General features: G+C 36.4%; 1 long non-coding RNA gene across 1 annotated transcript; it reads right to left on the reverse strand.

The window, feature by feature from the left end:
- Positions 1-4,024: 4,024 nt before the first annotated feature.
- On the reverse strand, positions 4,025-5,859 carry LOC307000714. Its single transcript, XR_013798066.1, has 4 exons — positions 5,194-5,859; positions 4,860-4,975; positions 4,717-4,760; positions 4,025-4,074 (listed from the first exon to the last, which is right to left on the reverse strand). It is a non-coding gene; the product is annotated as an uncharacterized lncRNA (long non-coding RNA).
- Between the last annotated feature and the right edge of the window lie 1,323 nt (positions 5,860-7,182).

Consider the following 7,182-nt stretch of genomic DNA (forward strand, 5'->3'; position numbering starts at 1 on the left):
GTTGAATTACACTACGCGAGTAACTGTATTTAAATAGGGAAAACGTGGAGGTGTTTGGTAGCTTCTCTGCTTGGCCCATATTGAATGAACTGTGGTATCGAAGTGTCGCGGCGCGCCAGAGCGATTAAGTGCACGCACTGAGACGAGAGAGGTATGTATCAACTCGTCTTAGTTAAGGGAATAACATAGTTTAATATGAAAAAACGGTAGAGTATCCCTTTAAAAACTTTCAAAATTAGCCAGCCTAATTATTAATCAGAAATTATGTAAAGATTAATTTTTTTAAAAGTATAAATATAATACCTTATATCTATTTTGTAGATATGTTTATTTAAAACATATATTTAATCCATTATATACATGTTAAAAACACAACTAGAGGCTAAATTATGTGAACAAACTACAAACTTGGCTTGAGAAGTGTGGACCTTGAACTCAGGTCGCCTTGAGCACAGCTGCAGCATGTCACAGCACTGCCCACGAGGCTTTTGCTCTGACGTAACAGCTCATTTTCATCAGATATACTGTCTATGGATTGTTACATTTCTTGCAGATTTCTGCTTGTTTTAAATCAGATACAGATAAAGTAGCACTGCATTTGAATGCATTGGCGATAGAACAATTTCTAGTGTGATTTAATCATACCTGTGTATCGTCTCTTTACTATTTTAGTTACTTCAAAAGCATAAAGAAATGCTATAACTTCTGTTTCTACGCAGTTTCTTATTTAGAAATCACAGGACAGTGTTGACACTAACTTTCTGTGCTCCAGTAGGTTTCTGTGTGCGCACAATCTGCACGTTAAATGTGAGCTACTGTCTGTGCATATGAAAGCTTGTTTCCAGCATGGAATACAATTTTTTTTAAAGGTAATTGCGACTCACAATTCAAACTTTTTTTTCTCAGAAGTGCGAGATAAACTCACAATTGGCTGTTTGAAAGTCAGAATCACAGGATAAATTAGTAAAACCTGAGAAAAAAAAGCAATTCTGGCTTCTTTTTTTTTTGCTGTCTTTTCTCAGAATTGTGAGATATAAAGTTACAATTGCAAGTTATCAAGTCCAATAGGCCCTTATCTCATTTCCTGGTTTTGGAACATTCAAAATCGCCAAGCAGTGCACTCACTTCCGGTGGTTACTTAGTTACACCTTTAGATGAAAAGTAGTAGAGGTCGACCGATAGTGGATTTTACCGATAACGATAGCTAGGTTGGGCCATACTTGCCGATAACCGATTAATGAACCGATAGTTTTTAAAATTGATACTGGATAAAAACAAACATAACACTCCAAGTAAAACAGTGCTGAACTTTATTATAAAAATAAAAAAAACTGTATTGAACCATGAAAACATGCTAAATGAAATAAATATATAAATGTGAATAAATATTTAAGTCAATAAAAGACATTCATTCAAACTGAAACAAAAAGTAATACTCTAAATAACAAATAAAACCAGTTACATTCAAAATGTAACTATTTAACTGTTATTTTCAAGCCAACTTAATTAATAAAAAAGTAACAAAATTTGTATTAAAGTGAAGATGAAAAAAATAAATAACCGAAATCGAATGCTTTTCTGATTCGTTTATGTTTCTGTCAACTGTGAACATATCAGTTTGCTTACGTCTCTAGCTTTAAATATGCAACTTCTCTGCATATTTAATGCAAAAAGTGACCAGCTGGATATGAACTAATGCAAACAGAGGTAACAATTGTGACATTAAACATTCGGGTCGGACTTACGTTTATGTTTGTCAGTTTTAACCGCTTGAGGTACTACTAATGTTAGCGTCCTCTCAGCCTCGAAGGCAAACAAACATACAGTTGTGCTGTTCTTTCTCTACTAATGCAGCATTTAGTCAACAAATTAATCACTTTATAATGATATGACAATGTACTGTATACATACATTTGAGCTGTCGGTGCTTTAAACGCGCATCTGAGCGCTCTCCACGCAGCATGTGCTCTCAGTGCAGCACGCAGCATCACGTGTCGAAATAAACAACACGAGGCACGAGTTTTTATTACACCCCTAGAGGCCGCTCTTGTACTGCATCATGCCAGCAGACCCTTCTCAGCTCTTACACTGTGTAATGAATGACAGCGCGCGCTTCTCAGCCGCTCCAGCAATGGACGCAACCAGGGAAAACTATCGGAATATATTTTTGCCGATAACGATAGTTCCACCAGTCAACTATCGGTGCCGATTAATCGGCAAAACCGATGAATCGGTCGACCTCTAAAAAGTAGGTCAGTAAACTTAAATAAAATCGCGATATAGACCAGTGTCTGTCAATATTAAACCGCATAAAGACCATTTAAATAGGAATCGTGCATGTTCTGTGTCTCTGTGAATGAATGGCACAGACGCGCTGTTTCATTTACCACACACACACTGAGGCACGCATAACGCTTGCGATGTTTTTAGCCTATATGAGGACATTAATGCACTTCATCAATACAGCCGCTCTGAGAGTCACTTCAGCAGCATTTTAGCTTCATTTGAGAAAAACGATCATCATATCATAAAACACAGAGAGACTCAAAGGTCTACACGGCAATCCGTCAAAATAAAAGTTTGGTTTAACCTTTGAAGAAAGTTTTGCTTAAATCATTACATTTTAAATAATTGGTTATAGCAATTTAATTAAACCATTAAAATGGAATCAAGAAAACAAAACAAAAAATAACTTTTGGGAGATGCGAGAGCGAAGTAGTCCAGTGATAATTAAAAGACAGCCATGGTTAATGCAATTTGCAAAACTTGCAATTTGCCCTTTAGTTACTGTTGCTATGTCCAACAAGCCATGGCGCTCTCACGCCACACATCATGTTGTCATGCAATGAAAAATACATTGCGGATCAAAGAAAAAACGCTGAAACGTCTAAACGCCGAGACAAGACAGAGCAGGTTACTTTTTATATGAAACAAAGTCTCAACGTTTAATTTGTGTAATTTTTGTAAAAAAAGATTTTTTTGTAAAAATAGAATGTAAAAAATAAATACCTGTCAATCAAACTCCCTCGAAGGGTGAATTCTGAGGGGAGTAAAAAAGCCAGCTCACAATTCTGATATTTTCTTGCAATTGTGTGTTCCTGCCTCACAATTCTGAGAAAAAAAAGAGAAAAAAACCCTGTAATTTTACTGATGGAAACAGACAGTAAAAAAGTGGACTTTAAAGATTTCTTATTCTGTAGCTCCCTGTGGGATTTTTTTGATAAGTCCATAAAAATGCATCCATCCATGATAAAAGCACTCCACACATCTCTGGTAGGTTAATCAAGGCGAAAGGTGAAGCGAAGTGATGCGTTCGAGTAAGAAACATATCCATATTTTAGGGCTGAAAACATAGTCCTACAAAGCTATTATTACAAGAGTATGTAATCAGAGCAGGTAATTTTACCATTGTGCCAGCATGACTATACCAGCTCAGTAGGGCTATTTCACAGAAGACTACTACTGAGAAATTTCACGTTATTTGACTTTGCTTTTCCAGTGCGTGATCGGTACATGATTGGAGTGTTTGAGCCGTTAACGACAGAGCAGAACGCGCAGCGCAAACACGGAGCAGAACATTGAGCAAAGAGCTCAATGTTGTGTGACACAACATTGTGTGTGTGTCAGTGCGACACACACACACGGAATGGAGAGCGCGGCGCGGAAAAGACCCGCTCATGAAAGCTGCGCGAGAATGAAACCTGATCTCCGAACACGGAGGGGCGGGATGGCATATTTTCAGCCTTTTCCGCAACAGGAAGTCATTAAAACGAGGCAAAAAAAGTGCTGCGTTAATTGCGTTATTTTTTTAAACGCGTTAAGCATCTAAAATTAACGCGTTCATTTCCCCAGCCCTACCATAAATCTTTATCAACTTAAATAACTAGCTTCCGGCAGACAGCCATATGCAAGTCAAATTACGGCCAAAGAGTTGTCAATGTACGACGTAGGAGTAGCATAAGCTTTGACGGCTCTCGCGGTTCAAACGAACAGGGCTAGGCAATAAATTCAAGCTCCTCCCACATTTCTTGTTGGTGCCTGTTCTGCTCCGTAAACATTGTTCCAATGCTTGATCTTAAGAAAATGTAAAAAGTGTGTTAATGTGTGTTAACAGACTATTGATCTGGGTCACAGGACCATTTTTTATGTGTTCCCAAAGTGTTATATCTGGAGAACCCTTACTAACATTAACCATGGTTTTGCTACACTAACTAAATGGTAATAAATTATTGTAATCAATCCACCATAAAAACATGGTTTCTACACTTTTACTATAATAAAAACCATGGTTAATTTAGCAAAGGACCCTAGGAACATGTCCTAAAAAGAACAGCTCATCCAAGAGTTCTCTCGTTATTTAAGGCTACTCCATGATGTTCCAAAACTGTATGAATTTATTTTGTATAACCTTAATTAAGATATCTTGAGAAATGCATTCACTTTTCTTTTTTTTTCTTTTTTATAAAATGTGTTCCAATGTTTTGGGTTCCAGTGTTGTTTTATTCCCAACATTCTTGTGTTTCACAGAAGTAAGTCATACAGGTTTGAAAATAATTTCATTTTGAAAGGACATTTATGTTTGGGTCAGCTAGGCCCGTAAACTCATATCAAGAAGACAGGTAAAATACTGTCAGGAGGGTCGGACCAGTGTGCCTTTGAGCATAGTTTATATGTTCTGCCTCTATTTCACGTGTATTTTACTATGACAATACTCACCAACTGAAGATCGTGTGGCTGGATAATATTTATTCTCAAAATTCCTGGATATGAGGGAAACACAGACATACAGCAATATTATTAGCTATTTGTATTTACTTACTAAAAGAGACATTTGCAAAAGCGTGCAAAATTTTACTCACCAGCTCAAAACATATTATGATGACACATCATTTTGACGGATCGGTAACGTTAGGCCGATATCCCGCGATCAACAATATTCAAAAGCCTAACGTCTGCATGTGGTTCGAGTTCCTCTCTGTATAAAGACACAATGTTCTCAGTTCACTCATTGCAAAGCTCCTATGCTGAGTTTTATTTTATTTTTGTTATCAAAAACTCAGTTAGCTGACAACACAGCCTGAAACATTGACATAATATCGATATTGCTCTAATCGCATTTAACATTAGATTCTCAATTTAACACACTATATTTTGATAGCAGAATGTATTTTTATATAAAATAAAGTTATTTACCTTCCGCAGATTGCATTGCAATATGTCCGTTACACGCGTTGTTAAAATTCGTTGTCCATTTACATCCCGCAACTCGCTCAAAATACAAATGTAACAGCACGATGCAAAATAATCCATGTTTTAAACAATGTAAAAGCCACAGAACCGAAGGAGGCCTACTGAAGATCCCGAGCAGCACACACACACACACACACACACACACACACACACACACACACACACACACACACACACACACACACACACACACACACACACTCACTCGCTCGCTCACTCACTCCAACAGACGAATATTCAAACTTGACCTGTAAAAGGCGCGCATAGCTGTCATTGGCCAGATTCCTGGATGACAGTCTGAATAACCAATCATGCTCAAAACAACTCGAAGAGACAGCCAATAATGTGGTAACATTGCAATTACAGGAAAAGATGACATGTTTTAAAAGAAAGAATATGAAAAAAATGTACACGTGCTATTTATTTAGTTGTATTTGTAAGCTGGCTTTTATATTTAATCAATTGGTTAAATGGTGTCTTCATTGCAGTGCATGATAAAAAAAATTACAATAACATACAAATAACATATAAATAATAATAATAATAATAAATAACATAAATAATATATACCATATATAACAACATATATTTACCACTGCTCTGCCAAACAGCAATTTAAAAGAGCAAACATATTATATATTAAACAGAGCAACATTGCATATGTAGGCTATTCATATACAATTCTGTATACCTACCTACATGAAAAACTAATGGATTGGTATCATGGTGACATTAGAGTGACCCATAATGATCCTTTTGCACTTTAACAAAATATTGACCTTTCCTTAGAAACACACTTATGCCTAATAATGTCAACTTGCTTTTCACCCTGTGTGGCACTGTTACACAACCTGTTGGTTTAGGGTTAATCCTCTGTCCAACGCAACACTTTGCTAACATTGGCATAATTCTATACAAGTTGCAACATTTTCACATGCAGGCAAGGTTTAAGCCTAGTCCAGACTAAAATGCACGTTTGAGCTGTTTTACCTGAAAGCAACTTGCACTGACATATATTAAAATGTGTCAGTGCCATTGTTTTGTCTCAAGATGCACACCAGTAATGTTTATTTTTTTCTTTCTAAGGCACATTTTTAAAAGCTAATTAAATGCACTAAGGCCTAATCCTGGCTTAATCTAAACTCTGTGAAACCGGGTCTGGGTTAGAAATTAAGGGTTAAGGTTAACCCTAACTCTATCCCTAACCCTTGTCTACAGACTTTTATTTAACAGCATAGATAGACTCCAAGGTGTTGACTGCAGTGGTTAGGCCTTTAGCGTTGATACATGATGAATAACTTCTCTCTGTGACAGTCTAATGTGTTTTAGCAAAGAGTGTTTGTATGGATTGTCCCTAATTAAGCTAGAGCTATTGGTGCAATCAAGTCATGTCATAAAGATCATATTTACAAGTTGAACGCCAACACAATGATGAGAATATGAGTAGGAAGCTCAGGATTTTCTTTAACCCCGATCTTGAAGAGTTAGGGGTGTGTCAGTGAGAAACATTGTGGGATACCACTATACTTAGATATTCAGCAGTGACAATGAAGTAAGCTAATGCTTGCACAAAATATGATAGCATTATAATATAACAATATAATATGTGATGATAAAGTTTACAGTGGCTTCATTAATTTAAAACATTAAAAAAAATTGTAAAACCTCATGAATACAAACTTCCCAAGAGGACTTAAAAGCACCATATGTTCCATCGTGAACCCCGTTTGCCTGCTGTCTGACCAGCAAGCTCAATTTAACAATAATTGTGTAGTTTAATTACTAAATGTTACATTTAAAATGTTCTAGTTTTGTTACAAGTCGCATTACAAGAACGTTTTATAAAAAACACTCATCATCTCAGGTCTCAGTGATATCCTCAAAACATTTTACAAACGTTGATTTGATAATGTTCCTCCTATGTTATTATGG

The sequence above is a fragment of the Phoxinus phoxinus genome, assembly GCF_949152265.1.
Source record: "Phoxinus phoxinus genome assembly, chromosome: 6".
Classification (NCBI taxonomy): domain Eukaryota; kingdom Metazoa; phylum Chordata; class Actinopteri; order Cypriniformes; family Leuciscidae; genus Phoxinus; species Phoxinus phoxinus.